A 15,907-nucleotide genomic window follows, 5' to 3' on the forward strand; every position below is an offset into this window, starting at 1 on the left:
TTTCCCTCTCAAATCTGGGGGGAAAAAGAAAAGTAGAAAAGCAGTTTCCATATTTTATTTTAACTGCATTTACAAACATACTCCCAAACACAAGTATCACTTTTTACATGTTTTTTTATTATATTTTCTTAATTCCAGCAAGCTTTAAAAGGAATAAACTATACTAGTATTTTTACTTTAAACATGTATACAGTAGAGCAATAAATTAACTGTTATCATTTTCAGGGGGAAGATTTAATTAATTGTTTTAACAGCGGACAAAAGTAGTGCTACTATTAAATTAGAGTCCCACTGAATGTGGTCAAGAGCTCACCACCTACCACTTGTTCAAAAGGCCCTTTTTTTAAATCTACAGGGCTAAGTACAGCTAGTCAAAAAGCTTGCGGCTGAATTGATTCAATCTCGGCAGCTTCCTCTAAGCTGCGTAGGTTGAACTGATAACCAACTGAACTGACATTCAGTTTTCTATTGGGAAAGGCAGGGGGAGGCCTGCACTGACCCAGGCCAGTAGGTGGGGGGAACTAGGACACATTTCCCAGCCTGTTGGCCATTGTCAGCCCAGGCATCTCTCCCCAAACCCCCGCTGTCTCCTCACAGAAAGTAAAGGAGCCCCCTTGTCTGGGTGCTGACCACCTTGGGAGAGGTTCCCCCTCAGGAGTTTCCCCCAGTCTGGGTTCCCCAGCCCAGGCAGCCCTGGGGCGCTGAAGAGAATTCCTCCTCCCCCGTCCCAACTGCTGATTGCTTCAGCCACTGCCATAGGAGGGAGGGAGAAGAAGTCCTCCAGGCCAAGCACCTGCCCATGCTGCCCAGCATGGGGGCACCAGGAAGCCCCCACCTTGGGGGGGCTTCCCCCCACCCCAGCCCAGGGTCCCTCAGCTCCTAGCAGTCCCGGGGAGATGAGTGAAAGTCTTCCCCTCCCCAACCTCAACCCCGTCCTTAGTTGCTGGAGTCTCAGGGATAACCCAGGGCAGGGAAATTTTCCTGCTCTCCTGAATTAATTTTGCCAAGCAGGAGAATTTCCCTCTGGTCCCTGAAGCTGCCTGAGACTCACAAGAGCTAAGGCAAGATGCTCTGTGGGTTCAGGAGAGGAAGAATTCCTCTCACCTCCCTGGGGCTGTCCCAAGCTGGGGGACCCTGGGCTGGGATGAGGGGAAGCCCCTCAAGGCAGAGTCTCCCCAGTGCCCCTGTGCTGGACAGGCCCCCCACCTGGAGGACTTCTCCTCCCTCCCCCCTGTGGCAGCCGCTGAAGCAATCGGCAACCGGGGAAGGGAAGGGGAGTGGGCTGCCAGAGTCTGAAAAGCCCCCACCAAAGCTCTCCTTCCCCCCATATGCTTTGTACACCCTGGCTAGGGGTGACTGGGGGTCTGTTTTCCTGTGTCGTCCTCTCCCCCACCCCCATGGGCTGATGGACACAGGCAGGAAGCAGGCTAAGGAGTGGAGGGATGAGGCAGCCCCTGCTCCACTGGAGCAGGCAGCATAGCCCAGGCCTGCAAAGTATCCTGGAATGCTGGGGGACTGTGAATTAACTTGAACCAGGAAGGGATCTGGGACAGAAGTTTGACTATAAACCAGTTTAACCTAAATCAATTAAGTCTGATACCTCATCCAACCAGGTTTATCTTAAACCGGTTTTTGTCAGTTTGAAAGCGAGTTATGTGCACTGAACTTCTGTTCTGTTACAGGTTTAAACCACTTTCTGATCACTTAAACTGGTTTGTATGTAACTTCTGTTCCTAGCCCAGAGGGAAAATAATATTTTGCTTTACTTTGGACAAAAAGTTTCCTGTCTCAGGAAGTATGTTAACATGTTGAGATAGGTTCTGATTACTTCAATCATGAGGCCTTTATAAGAGTGACTCTATCAGGGGAAAAAAGGTGAGGGAATATATTGGACAGTCCTCATCCACATGTGGTATGCTGATTTCAAAATAACTAATCATACCTTACCTAACTAATCATACCATACTGAATTCTAAATTAACTGTTACATCTCAGGGAAGGGATGTGAACATTGTGGACAGCTGCAGTCAAAAAAAGCTAACAAAATTTAAAGTATATAAAAATTAGATGGAGAGTAACATGGAAAACAGTATAATGCCATTATACAAAAGTCAGTATTTTGTCTCCAGGTAGAAATATTGCATTCAGTGTCTAACAGTCCACCTAAACAAAAGATGCTGAAGAATTAGAGAGAAATTCAGAGTTGAGAAGGGCAACAGAAACATTTTCCTATTAAGAGAGAAATTAAAAAGACTGGAATTGTTTAGTTCAAAGATGAGATTAATTAGAAGGGAACTTATAACAATATGCAAAATAATTAATTACTGCTACTGATAAGGGAGTTTAGGTACTTTTAGTTTTCATCCAGTAGTATTATAGGGACAAAGGAGAGTGAAATTGGAAGAAAATTCAAAATGTTAAAAGGAACTACTTTTCCCATGTAACAGATAATTAGATTGAAGAACTCATTGTCATAAGAATGGATTGAGTAAATCACTTATCAAGATTCAAAAAAGGGAGTGCACCTTTATTCAGAGTTATAGTAGTTATTGCATAAAACAAGGGGTATTCATTCATATGCTTCAAGGATAAAGCCAATCCCTTTTCAAGGTTAAAGAGAGGATCCTCTGGGGACAGATTAGCTCACATCTGCCTATTGCAAATTCTCATAATCTTCTATAAAGCATTTAGCACTGGCCACTACCAGAGACAGAATACTAGACTAGGTAGAATAAATATTTCTATGAACACTTCATTGATATTACAAAGGACACAGCTACAGGTCCTGATCCAAAGATGAAAGTCAGTCAAAGTTTTGCATTTGATTTCAGTAGGGTTTGGATCAGGCCCCAAATGAGTCTGCTGCTATGAATTTCTGTGATTTGTGGAGGAGGATTTAAATCCCAGTCTCTGCATTTTTAAATGTAGTTTTTGTTTATTAGTATTTCAAAGCTACTTGTTTTTGTTTTTCCCTTGAGACCCATAATGGAAATAGTATTAAAAAAATGATAGAAATGAAATTTGGAAATAAAATGTACCAGAAAAAGGAACAATATTAAATAAGGGCATTACCCAAAATTAAATACAGTTATGGAAAGCTGCCATCTGAGGAGCTGACTTATTCACATCCATTATTCAGAAATCACTCCTGAGATGGCAGATGCCTAAATGTGTGATAGTACTTCACAGTAGACACAGATACATGAAAGAACTATTTCAGCTGTTTGAGCAATCTGTTTTGTATTGAAAAGCTTTTTATATTTTATCTTTTGGCTGCTAGCTTTGATGAAATATAGGAACAGACGTTAAATGCAATCATGACATTACTGGAAACATTGCTCAAAAGTACCCAAAACAAGAACAAACTGAGGTGAAAAAAACCTGAAACTGAAAACAAAATAATTCAGTTACCCCGCTTGATCCCTTCTAATGATGTCTATCATACAGAAAACTCCATTAGCTATTTAAAATACCCACAGCATCATTGTCTTCCATCCAAGGTAGAGATGTGAAAGCTGTCTATGTGGGAATCTAAGTTCACTTGGACTAGATCAGTGACCCAGCCTGGGTACCATGACACCCTGGGGTGCTACAAGATCCTTTTAAGGGGGTTGTGGAATATTGGCATTTTTGGATGTGTAAACCCCTACATATGATTCACAAGCTAAACCAAGAGATTTCAAATAGGAATCCAGAATGACAAAACATTCTAGAAACTCTTGTGGTCTTTCTGAGTTCTTTGCAGCAGAAAAATTGCTCTATCATTTTTCCATAGTCAAAAATGAGTGAAAGCTAAGAGCTAGCAATTTCTCAGGGCTGTGCCTTGAGTTCTAACAAGGTTGAGAACCACTGGATTAGCTGTTCAGTTGCAATACCAGTATTTCTCTGTATTTTGGATGGAACACCACATAGATTTATATCTATTGTACCGATCAGAAGTAAACATGGAGAAAGTGAAAAAGATGGCAGACGCAGGTGGAAAAAGAAGAGTGCAGGAGTAAATGAAACAGAAGGAAGTAGAAGTGGTAAGTATAATCAATGGACACCAAAAAGAAAAACAATGCAGTTAATTTCTGTCATTGTCTCTGGCAGTGCCTTGATTGGAGGATGACAGTATTTCAGTAAATAGGGAAGTCATCAGTGAGACCACTGATCCAAGATCCACTGATACAAGATCTGCTTGTTTGAATGCAGACATGGCAAATATTTCTGGGAGGGAGGAGTAGATCCTGGTGATGTTTGGTCACAGTTCTTCCCTTTTGTCTCTCTCGTTTATCCACCTCCATAGTGAGGTGAGTTTGCCCAAAATACTCAATGTCTTATCATATATCACAGCACCATTTGGGATGATTTGGTTCTTGAGTATTGATTTAATAATATTGCATTTCTTCAGATTGGCCTGCACGATGTCCTTGAATCTCTTCTTTTGCCATCTCTACAGCAAAAACCATTGGTGAATTGAGAGTACAGGACCTGTTTTGGAAGCTGGTTGTCAGGCATCCTTATGACATGTCTTGTCCAACAGAGCTGGTGCTATGTAAATATGACTTCAGTGCTGGTGGTGTTTGCTTGAGCTGAAACACTAGTGTTTGTTCTTTTGTCCTTCCAATTGATATGGAGGATTTCCCTAAGCTGTCACTGATGGTAACATTACAAATTTTTCAGGTGTTTCTGATATGTCACCCAAGTTTCACACCCAAACAGAGTAGGAATAACAATAGGCTAGTAGATGAGAAGTTTGGTTTCAGTCCGATGTTAGGAACATCAGATACAATTTTGCAGATGTCCAAAGGCAGGACTGGCAGATTTCATCTGGTGTTTATATGACTGTCTATATTTATTTTTTGAAAAAGATGGCTGCTAATGTAGGGAAAATGCTCAACATTCTCCAAGGATTGCTTGCTTTCTAATTGTAATCTTGTGAAGGAACAGCTGGTTGGTTTGGGGTGGGTTGGTAAAGTATCTTGGTTTTTGTGAAGTTGACAGTGAGTCCAAGACTTTCATATGCTACACAGAAGTTGAAGTGCCCTGGAGCCCTCCATTTCAGTGGGCGCATATAACACAATCATCAATATACTGAAAATCAGTAACGGAGGAGTTGTTTGTCTTGGATTTGGAATGTTATATGCTGGCATTAAAGAGATTCCTATCATGCAATACTGGATTCTGATTCCAAATGGAAGTCTATCACCAATGAGATATGAAATAGCTGTGATATGTATAGAAAAGGGTGTTGGTGTGATCATACATCTTTGCTTGACTCCAGTTGTAATATTGAAGGGGTCTGTTTCCAAGTCATTGCTTAGGATGGTTGCTTTCATGTCATCATGAAGTCTGATAATGGTGACAAATTTTGGCAAGCATCCAAATCTCATCAGGATCATCAGTGGGACTTAAATCAGGCCAATGAAGAACATATTAAAATATTGGTGTTGCTCATGGTACTTCTCCTGCAGTTGTCTAGCAACAGAGATCATATCTACTGTACACATTGGGACTCAACTGAATCTCCTTGGTAAGTCTACTGAGGAGAATGCAGGCAAGGATCTTCCCAGCTATGATAGCAATGCCATGATAATTGCTGCAATCTGGTCTATCTCCTTTCTTGAATATTGCAATGATTCTGGAGCCTCTTGGGTCATTGGGAATCTCTTCGTGTTTCCAGATTTTCATAATATTAACATGCAGTTGGTAAAAAAGCTTCTTTCTACATTGCTTATACATTTCAGCTGGTATTGCATCAGGACCACATTTGCTATTCTTCATCTGCTTCTTTCTACATTGCTTCTTTTTGGAATTGATGTAATTCTGACAAGATTTGAATGCTCTCCTTTTTTGTCAGTTAGAACTTGAATTTCCTTATCATTCTCATTGTACCAGACCTGATGTTTCTTTGTAGAGAAACCTAGAGATTCTTCATACATATCATGGATGCTTTCCTTGAGGCTCTTCCAGTGATCAGTAGTGTCATAGTGCCCCCAAGATCCTCAGGGGGCTTGGGAAGTTTCTCATTAAGGCACTACTGGAGATGATCACTCCTAGCAGTTTCTTTCAAGCACTAGTTATTGACGCTTTTCCTTGGTTGCTTCTTTTGTTTACATCATTTTGGAACAGTAAAAATGGACATGATGAAATGTATCAAACTATAATCTGTCTAGCAGTTGTCTGTTCTGGTCATAGTTCTTGTGGTCTGGACTTTATGATGGTCCTGGGCACATAATATGACATAGTCAATCAGGTGCCAGTGTTCTGAATGGTGGTGCATCAATGATGTCTTCTAGTTGTTGCTTTGGTGGGATAAGCTGATGACATGATCTGAACACTTGCTCAGAAGAAGTATTCCATTAGAATGGACTTTTCCTACCCCCTTTCCAAGTACATCAGTGTATGTACTGATTACTCTTGCATGTTGTCTGTTGGTCAGTTAAAGACAAAGGATCATGAATCCTTTGTTGATTCCAACAGAACATTCTAGCACCTAAGTAACAATTTTGGTTTTGGCAGTAAATCCAATGCTGTGGATGTGTTTGTCTTCTTTGGCTTGTCCTTTGTAAAAGAAAGTATTGTTACCAAAATGCTCCATGAGCTACCTATCCTGTGCAGCTGATCTCACTAAGTGCAGCAATGTCAATATGAAATCATGCAAGTTCTCTGGCCACAAGTGCTGTCCATTGCTTTGGTCAGTCACTGTTAAGTTTGTTCATCAGCATGTGGATGGATGTTCCAGGTTGCAAACTTCATTACTTGATTTGGACGACAGACAGAATGATCCCACTAGATGCGATTTTCCAGTCAGGTCAAATTAGGCACACTGTTTCAGGTCCTCCCCACATGAGGTGAGCAGAGTGGATCCTAAATAGACCTACTCAGTCATGACTACAACTGCCAAATTGCATACCTATCTCAGTTCCAAGTACAAAACCACCATCATCCAATCATCTCCTCCATGCAGCTTTGTGACTGGGGGCTTCCAGTGTTAATTGTGTATTCACTAGCATTCACTAGCATCTGCCCCCATCACCACTTGCCCATTGTCTTAGGAGTTGTGATTAAGGAAAGATGCCTATACACATCTTCTCTTTATGTAAGGATGCCATTGTGCAACAGCAACTGCACAATACTTTGTGGGAAGGAAACCTTAATCTTATGGCAAAGAAAACCTAGATGACTGAAGGTTTCTATTGCACTGCAAACAACATCTGCCTTTATAGCCATTGTGTAGTATTCTGTTAGGGGACAGGGTCATGGGCAGTCTGGCATGAAAATCAGGTTTCTGAGGAAAGGAGTAGGAGCAGGGCTAATTACCAGATCTGGAGGGAGAGACTGGAGCAGCATCTATAATACAAGCCAGGGTCAGAATCCAGAAGGTCAGAAGCTAAACTACCAAGTCCAGTGGGGAAACTCAAAAGGTCAAAATCCAAACGCAGAGCCAAAGCAGGGGTCAAGAACCAGAACAAAGATCCATAGGGGAAATCCAAAGTCAAGGTCTGAGGAAAAGCCAAAAAACAGAGTCGGAACCCAGGAAAACCAGAGAGCTCAAGAGTCAGAAGTAGGCACAGCAGACAAAGTCAGAACTGTTGACTAGACTGGAAACCCACAGCCTCAGCTAATAGTAAATGGATAGGAAGCACTCCCACCAGCCAGTCAAGAAGCTTGCTGTTTCTAAACTGGGGCAGAGTTCATTAGCTAAGGGCTTACTGCCAGTGCAGCTGCTAAAGTACTTGGCCCAGGCTGCCCTGCCTTATCATTCTTTTTTCATCTGCCTGCTCTGCTGTTGGGGACTATTTTGTTGTTGTGTTTTCCAGATCATTATTAGTCTGAAAAATGTCACTCTCAACTTTGCCAAGATGACCCTACCAGAAGTAGAAAACTCCAGACAGCTTCACTGTCAAGGTCACTGGTAGTACATAAGCCACCACATTAGGAAGTCTCTCTCTATATGGTGAAATTTACTTTTATAGCCTATTTCATTGCAGAAAGAAAGATTAAATGGTGCATTTACTTAGTGTTCACTTTCTGCAAAAGGGCAAGTGTCATCCATTGTGTTTTTCAGCTGCAAAGATTCTAAAGTTTACTTTACAATATTTTCTGGTTTGTAGCCTTGAATTACATTATGACTCCATCTTGGAATTTGCTCTTAAAAGCTCTCAGAAATATTAATAGAAAAAAGTAGTCTTACTGCCTCTTCCAAAAGACAGTCAAGTATGGTACAACTCAAAACATAACCCAAATTGCATATTTTGTGAGTTACTGATTAAATAGTCTCACTTTTAAACTTGAGTTTAGGTAACTCAAATAATCCTTGAGGTCCACATAACATTGTCTCAAAGCCAATTCAATCATTCTGATCAAGCATGTATATGTCAGATCTGGATGGCTTTCACAGGGATGATTTAAAATCCAACATTACCCTATTCTTGGTTTCGGAAAGGAGGCAGACTAGGAAATGTGGTTCTTGGGGCTGATGAGTGTTACAGTCTAGACAAAAATTCATAAGGGAAACAGGGGAAGGATATTAAAAAAGCAAGAACCATTACGAGTTTGTCTCCCTTGAAGTGTGAGAAGAATAAAGGGCAATTTTCAGATATTTGAGGAGCAATCTGTGGGTTCTTTTGCAAATGGAATGAAGCAGAAGAGTGCACTTTTCAGGCTTACTCATCCTGCATAACGAAGTTGGAGAAGGGGAGATTTTACAGAGGGCTGGGGTGGGGAGCCATTAACTACAGGGCAAACTGGGAAAGCAGTTTAATTTATTTGTCACTTTTCCCAGAAGACCCTGACAAAGCAGAATATGTAGTGAATGGATTAGTATATTACTAAGGCAGTAGTGTCCTAGGGGCACCAGTGGTTGACTTTGTTAAATTAATACTAATTTGAAAAGGAGAGAACTGAGGTAGCAGCTACATCCAGTGACAGAAAGGAAAGCCATTGCAATACTTATGTTTGAAAACTGGACTTCACATCCTTAAGTTAGTTTTATGTTATTACACTTATTTATCATTTCTCTCCGTTCTCCATCTGGCTGCCATTAAAACATATGGTTGAAAATAATTAACACCTTGATAAAAACAAAATTCCCTATACACAGTTTGAGGATTATGTAGTAAGAGTAGTTTATTTATAGCTGTTGCTAAATGATACAGTAAAATTAACAACAAAATTATACATAATATAATAATAAAATTACATGATTTGTGGTTATTGGTAAAAGCATACAATAAAAATACATGTTCTACTACTTTAAACAAAAGTAAAATCAAACAATATGATGACATAAAAATAAAATGAAGCAATAAAACAGTAAAATAAAAAATTTAAAATATTATGTAATGAAATCAATCAGCAAAATGGGGAAATCTTAAAGAGAGCTACAGTTGACCAGTTATTCAAGAAAAGTTACTTATATCCATACAAATATAAATCTATTCCTAGATTTTAATTTGGCATTTATTTTTCAAACAGACTTCTTAGAAACTTGCTACATATGTCTTGCCGTTTTCTTATTTTGCATCCATCATCATGGTATGTGCCTATGCACAAGGATTTTATAAGATTCTCTATGCTGCAAAGAGCAAAACACAAGTACCACTGGAACAGAGAAATCAATGCAAGAGCCAGCACAAAAAGTGGTTTAAAAAGAAGAGAACTCTGAGCTTCAGCTTTTCACTTTGCATAATAGATATAAGTAATTTTAAGCACCACTGTAAAGTAGGGGTATGCAAAGCTTTAGTTGTCGATTCGATTCAGAGAAGATTTGGCCCGATTCGGGGGCTATATCACCGAATTGAATCAGGAGACCAAAAAACCCCTCTGAATCAATTTGAAGCCTCCGAATCAATTTGGAAAAGATTTGGAAAAAGATTTGGAGATTCGGCAATTTGGAAGGCAGTCTTTCAGGGGAACAGAAACTGAGAAGAGGGAGGGGAAGCGGGGGGGAAAGACACCTGTAGCTAGCCAGTGACTGTGATCTTTGCCTGAGTCCCCTTCCAATCACAGTGCTCTGGGGGAAAAACATAGAAGCAGCATATGAGCCTCTGTCTGCAGCCTTTCTGTCCATTTTGTGTGCTGTTTCTGCCTGAGCACTGGGAAGGCTCCCTGTTACAGGCTACCATCCCTGCTGCTTTCATCCTGCTGTACCTTAATACACGCACAAAGTCATACATGTCATGAATTTTGATTCAGAAGCTTGAGGTGCAGTTTCCCAGAAACCCCTGCACCTATCTCCTTGAAACCTGGAAGGCTTCATGGCCTCAGCAAGGGCTAGCATGTCTGCAGCTTCCACCCCACTGCACCTTAACACACACACAAAGTCACACATGTCATGAGTTCTGCTTGTCAGCACTTTGAGGTGAAATTTCCCAGAAACTCCTGCATCTATCTCTTTGAAACCTGGCAGGTTATGGCCTCAGAAGGGGCTACCATCCCTGCTGTTTTCATCCAAATATGCCAAAAAATGACAAAGTTATAGGTATTTCAGTGATTCCCATTATAGTCTATAGTCAGATCACCGAATCTCTCCGAATCAGTGCCAAATCTTCCGAAGCCAATTCTTCCAAATCATTTTGGGACAGTGATCTGAATCTCCAAATCAAATCGCTGTCCTCCAAGTTGGCATCCGAATCAAATACTTCCCTATTTGCACAGGCCTACTGTAAAGCTCTTTTAGGTCTAATATCATTTATCCCCTCAGAAAAGGACTGAAAAGTCAAAAGATGATGACCTAATTTTACTGAGCTTGAAAATTACAAATATAAGCCAGTCAGTGTGCTGCTTACCTGAATATCTGGGAAGATATCTGACTGTAGCAGGGCACCAAGATGTGCCTGCTACTTTAAAAGAAGCAGCCTGGCCAAGCTACTCAGAAGCCTAGGCAGAGCTCCACAGCTGCAGGTTGCCTAAGCAATAGCCTAATAGGGGAATTGTCCCACACCTGCAGGCCCTGGGGAACATATAAGCCTAGGGCTGGAGCTAGCAGAAACACTCTCTCTCTAGCAACTGCCAAGGAAAGGAGCCTCTGTTCGAGCAAGCAACCTGAGATTAGGTGCTACCTACTTTGCTGCCTACCAGAACCATGAGGATCCAGAGGCCTAAGTTACCCAGGGCTAAGAGATGTGTTGTCCTAAAGGTGGAAGTTTTACAGTCTTAAAAAGACAGAACACAGTCTCCATTACTGTTGTTATGTTGCAGCCCAGAGGCTTGTATTTGTATTATTGTTTAATCCGGTGGACCAGGATAAAGCTATAAGGGGAGGCTTGGAGGCCTCCTTAGTGCTCAGGAAAAAGGGCACAGGAGCTGGGCAGAGAGAGGCGCAGAGTCAGGCACCAGAGAACTCGGTGCCTGAGTGGTATAGAGTCACAGGAGCCAGAGGGCTCTGTGCCAAGAGGGCACATAGAGTGGATAACAACAGTGAAACATCTGTGAGGTATGGGACACAATAATGGGAAGTCAGTCGTGTGTAAACCCCTAGACATTGGGGCATTAAAGGGGCAGCTTCCCATGTTATTATAAATAGTATCTTAACAACAAAGTATGACAGGCAAGACTGGGCAGACTGCCCAAGACAGGTGGGTGGGCCAATACTGCATCAGGCCCTGGAGAGTGCTCCCTGTCACACTGGCTGACACTATGATAATTACATAGGTGCCAAAGGGTCAAGGCCCAGGGTTTCCATGATCCCCCCGGTGGCCACTTTACCCCTGCCCCCCCCCACCACTCTGACTCCCCAAGGTACCCTCCCTTTCTACCTCACCTGCCATGCTTTGATGGGGGTTTGAGGGAGCTATCCTCCAGGGACCCAAAGTGAGTCTCGTGTAGCTCTACCTTGCCCCTGGATCACTATGCTATGGCTCTCCTAGCCCTCTTAGGACCTCAGGAGAACCTGGTGCCTTAGGGGCTATTCAGGGTCTCCTTCTGGCCCTGTAGCCATGCCCCTGCCTCACAGATGGTCCATAACAGAACCCAGCCTTGGTGTCTATTTTCTTGTTGGGACTGGCTGTTGTAGCCATTGGCCCCTGTGGGCTACAAATGTCCTGCTTCCCCTTGGAATGTACCTAACAGGGTTGGTGCTCCTTGTTACAATAAGCCATAAAGAAGTTCTGTCATGCCTTCAGAAGAGACAGGGATTCTTATCTTTTTAATGACTTTGACATGTTCTTACTGATTTAAAAGATCAATAATGCATCTCAACAACCTTGTAAGTCTGTGATTCAGTCCCTTTTATTTATATTTTCTACTAAAGTTAGAAATGTTTTAGGAGTCCAAAACTAACTAGGTCAACTTAGCATTTGATGTGTAGCTGCAGTACTAGATGAAATTTTTTTGGAATTCTCCTTTGCCTATTACCATTGATGGAAATAATGTCATTAACATCAGATTTATCAAAGAAAAGTTTCCCAACTGGCTACTAACTTTTCTAGCATATTTCATAAGCTTCTGAAATCACTGTAAGTGGCATTCTCTTTCCCCAAGTCATAGCATGAAACAAGCAGTCCTTACAGGAGAGTTCTTGTAGAATCAGGAAGCCAAGATTTGTGGTTGGATGTAAAAATATTAATGACTAGCCTGAAGGAATATCAAGGAACCAGGCAATACATTTCTATTATATCTTGTCCCAGTGCCACTTTTCCCCCATTTTATTTTACCTAACTTTTCCATTTATACAACTGTTATTGACAATATTTTCCCCCAGCAAAGCACTGCACCTAACAAACTGTTCCAACTCACTTTTCCCTAGATCTTCTAAATAGTAATATTATTTTGGATAAAGGCAGTCTATTATGGACTGTTGCAACTAACATCTTCCTCAAAAAACAATACTCTAAAAGTAGGATTACGCTAACAAGTAATACAATGTCTCAATTACCTGACACTGTTTGGCCTCTAGGAATTTGCCCTTCTTAAGACAAAACAACCCACTTTCCTCTATTGTAATTTTATTACACAGATACTGTATACCCCTCAAAGTAACAGCTCTGTTATCCTTTCATTTGTTGTTAGAGTCTACGTCTATCTTCAGTAAAGTCACAAAAATAATATATTTTAAGACTTGTTGATATCTCTGGAGCACAATGAGGAAAAACCTGAAAATTAATTTGATTTTGCACCAGCAAGCAACAATATACAAGTGAATTAAAACTGGTACTAGTAGGAAGCTGAACTCGGCAAAACAGAAATTTACTTTTGAAGATGAAAAGAGATGAGGGCTCAGCGCAAGTGAAAATTAGCTAATCTAGCAAAATTGACAAATTGACATTTGGTCTGATTAGATTTTTTTCTCACTGCCTCTGACTGAAATTTCTGTTCTTCACCTCTGTGCCTGGCTAGTCTTAGAAATGTTGTTGTTGTCTTTAGATGAAAACACCTGAGAAGTCTTCTTACGAAGACTGAGATTTGCTGTCTTAACACACAAGATACAGCAAGGCAGTAGCCATACAAGCTTTTTCATAATGTAAAATGAAGGCCTCAGGAGCAACTGAAATAGTCTTTGCTGAGCCTTTTGGTAGACCCGTTACTGAGAGGAAATATCTGCCTATTAAGAAATAGCTTATTTTATGTCCTCTGCTCTTGTATTTTTACCAGGGTTCACACTGGCATTGTGGTCTACATACAGCACTTCCTTCTAAGGCTGAATCAGAACCAGCAATCTAGAGGTAAACAACTTTGTAGTCTATTGATAAACACGCAGCGAAAATTATACTATTCTGTATACAGTAAAAGCTGTATTAACCGGCATTTTACTAACCATAATACTCTATTATCCAGCATGTGCATCATGTATTGCCTGAGCAGGGCTGGGGGGAGGTGGGGGCAAGAGTAGCAGGCCCCTCTGCAGGCCTCATGGGCACTGCCCAAGCAGCCGGACACAGGGCAGGGGGGGCGGAGTTTGCACACAGCAGCAGCCGCCACTGCTATGCACCACCCCGTGCCACCACCATGTGCAAGCCCATATAACCGGAATTTTTAGTTAACTGGCACCCTCTTTACCCCACTCATGCCAGATAACAAAGCTTTTACTGTACCACAGATGTGCTAAACTTCTGGAAGACCAAGAACATCACAGCCCATTCTGCAGTTTCAGAAATGAGACTAACAGGAATACACAATTCATTCTCTTACACTGCTTCAAAGCCATTACTAATCTACATGAAAATGTACTGATTTTGCACAATGGTTCCATATGTACTCCACAGAACCCAGGAGGCAAAACTCTTTCTGGGAGATCAGATCTCTCTGTTAAATGTGTGCTACAATCAACTTAAATGTCATTGTCAGAATATCCCAACATGAAGGATTTCAGAAAAATAAAATGCAAACACCAAAAGCATAAGTCTCAATATAAAGGGATTTTTAAACTAGCCAATGTTACAGTTTAACATACCTAATCATCAATATTATAAAGCATTTTTGTCCTTATTCGTTCTGCTTTCTAGCTGAAATGGTGGAACAAACATTGTTACCCCTTATGCCATAATTCTTCCTTTTTACACAGTTTGCAAACCAGTCTCTCAGACTCCAGCAACCACCCTGCAGGCAATGTCTGGAGAAACTGTACATTACTATAATTCTGCATAAAAGCAAAGTCAATGATAAAATGGAAAGGGAGGAGTGGAATGAGGGAGATCAAGCCTGCTAAACAGTTGATTTATTAGCATACAACACTGAGCACTTTCTTTTCTAAAAAATGGTCCACACAGTCTGTTTTTGATAACTTTACCCAGAAAAGAGAACTGACATATAGGGATAAATTTTCAAAGCATTGCACAAGGTTTTAACAACATGATTCCCATTGACATTAATGAGTCACATGGCTGAAATCCTGCACGGTGCTTTGAAAATATACCCTACAGCTTTTTAAGCCCTCCTTTGGGAAACTGGAGCACTTGCCTCCTAACTAACCTTTGAATTGTGAGTCAAGTTTACATATATTGTCCCAGATTCTCACCAGCACTACTAGGCTTTGTGCCATACTATGAAAGGATCACCTCAGCATAGAAGATCCTTGTGAATAAGAAGAGCTGTTCCAAAGTCAGCCCTTCTCCCCAGTGTGAGGGGGTGTGGTTAGGGAATGAGGCTTGGTTGAAACTTCCCTCTTTTTTCCCCACCTTTTGGAAACCCCACTTGCTAAAACCACCCCTCCAGGCCATTGGCAGCTGGCATAAATTAAAAGTAGTTTTCAGGCTGCTCTTAATTATGGAGAGACTGGATTGGCAGAATCTACAGAGTATCAAGACTACCAAGTCCCCTCTCTTGAGTTACACTCCTACCTTCAGTAAATTAAGAGTTGGAGGCCATCTTAGAGAAGTGAACAGACCTAAGGCTTGTACAATAATAGCCCATTCAAGTCCCAAGAATTTTCTTCAAGTGTAGTATTGGGACTTTTTTGGCTTTTTTGAGGAAGATGGTAGTAGTTGATATATTTAAGTGAGTTGTGACTTGCCCATATAGGAAATCTTTACTCTGAATGATGATGGAAGGATCCCTCACTTCATCAAAATCTCACTACCATAAGATGAGCATTTATATTACATATGCAACTTTTTTTCCAACTTTTTCCCTTTCCTAATCCAACTGCATATATTTGTTTTGGAAAGCTTAATGTTTTGAAATTTAGAATAAAATATGAAAAATAAATGCAAGCATTGGACCAAATCCATTCTTGGCATTACTTTACTGAAGTGAAATGAATTAAAACCAAAATGAATTTAGCCTAATATATGAAAAAACAATTCTGAATACCATTCATATCCCACCCCCCCACCCCCCACCCCAAAATCTGGATGTCTCAAAAAAAAATCCCTGAAATTTCAGGCTCCGGTAATCAGCAGATTTTCTTGAAAAGTGTATGTTTTGATAAATTTGAAACGATATGGTTGCAAAAATAATTATAAATATTTTCAGTTGTTCAGCA

At 40.9% G+C, this 15,907-nt stretch overlaps 1 long non-coding RNA gene across 1 annotated transcript in view; it reads left to right on the plus strand.

The window, feature by feature from the left end:
- Positions 1 to 13,683, plus strand: part of LOC149864737 (uncharacterized) — a 60,151-nt gene extending 46,468 nt beyond the window's left edge. The window contains exon 4 of the long non-coding RNA XR_016442256.1: positions 13,579 to 13,683. This is a non-coding gene — a long non-coding RNA (uncharacterized LOC149864737). The remainder of the gene's footprint in view (positions 1 to 13,578) is intronic.
- The last annotated feature ends 2,224 nt before the right edge of the window (positions 13,684 to 15,907 follow it).

This window comes from Crocodylus siamensis, chromosome 5, assembly GCF_052110815.1.
Source record: "Crocodylus siamensis isolate JL-2025a chromosome 5, ASM5211081v1, whole genome shotgun sequence".
NCBI classification, from domain to species: Eukaryota; Metazoa; Chordata; order Crocodylia; family Crocodylidae; genus Crocodylus; species Crocodylus siamensis.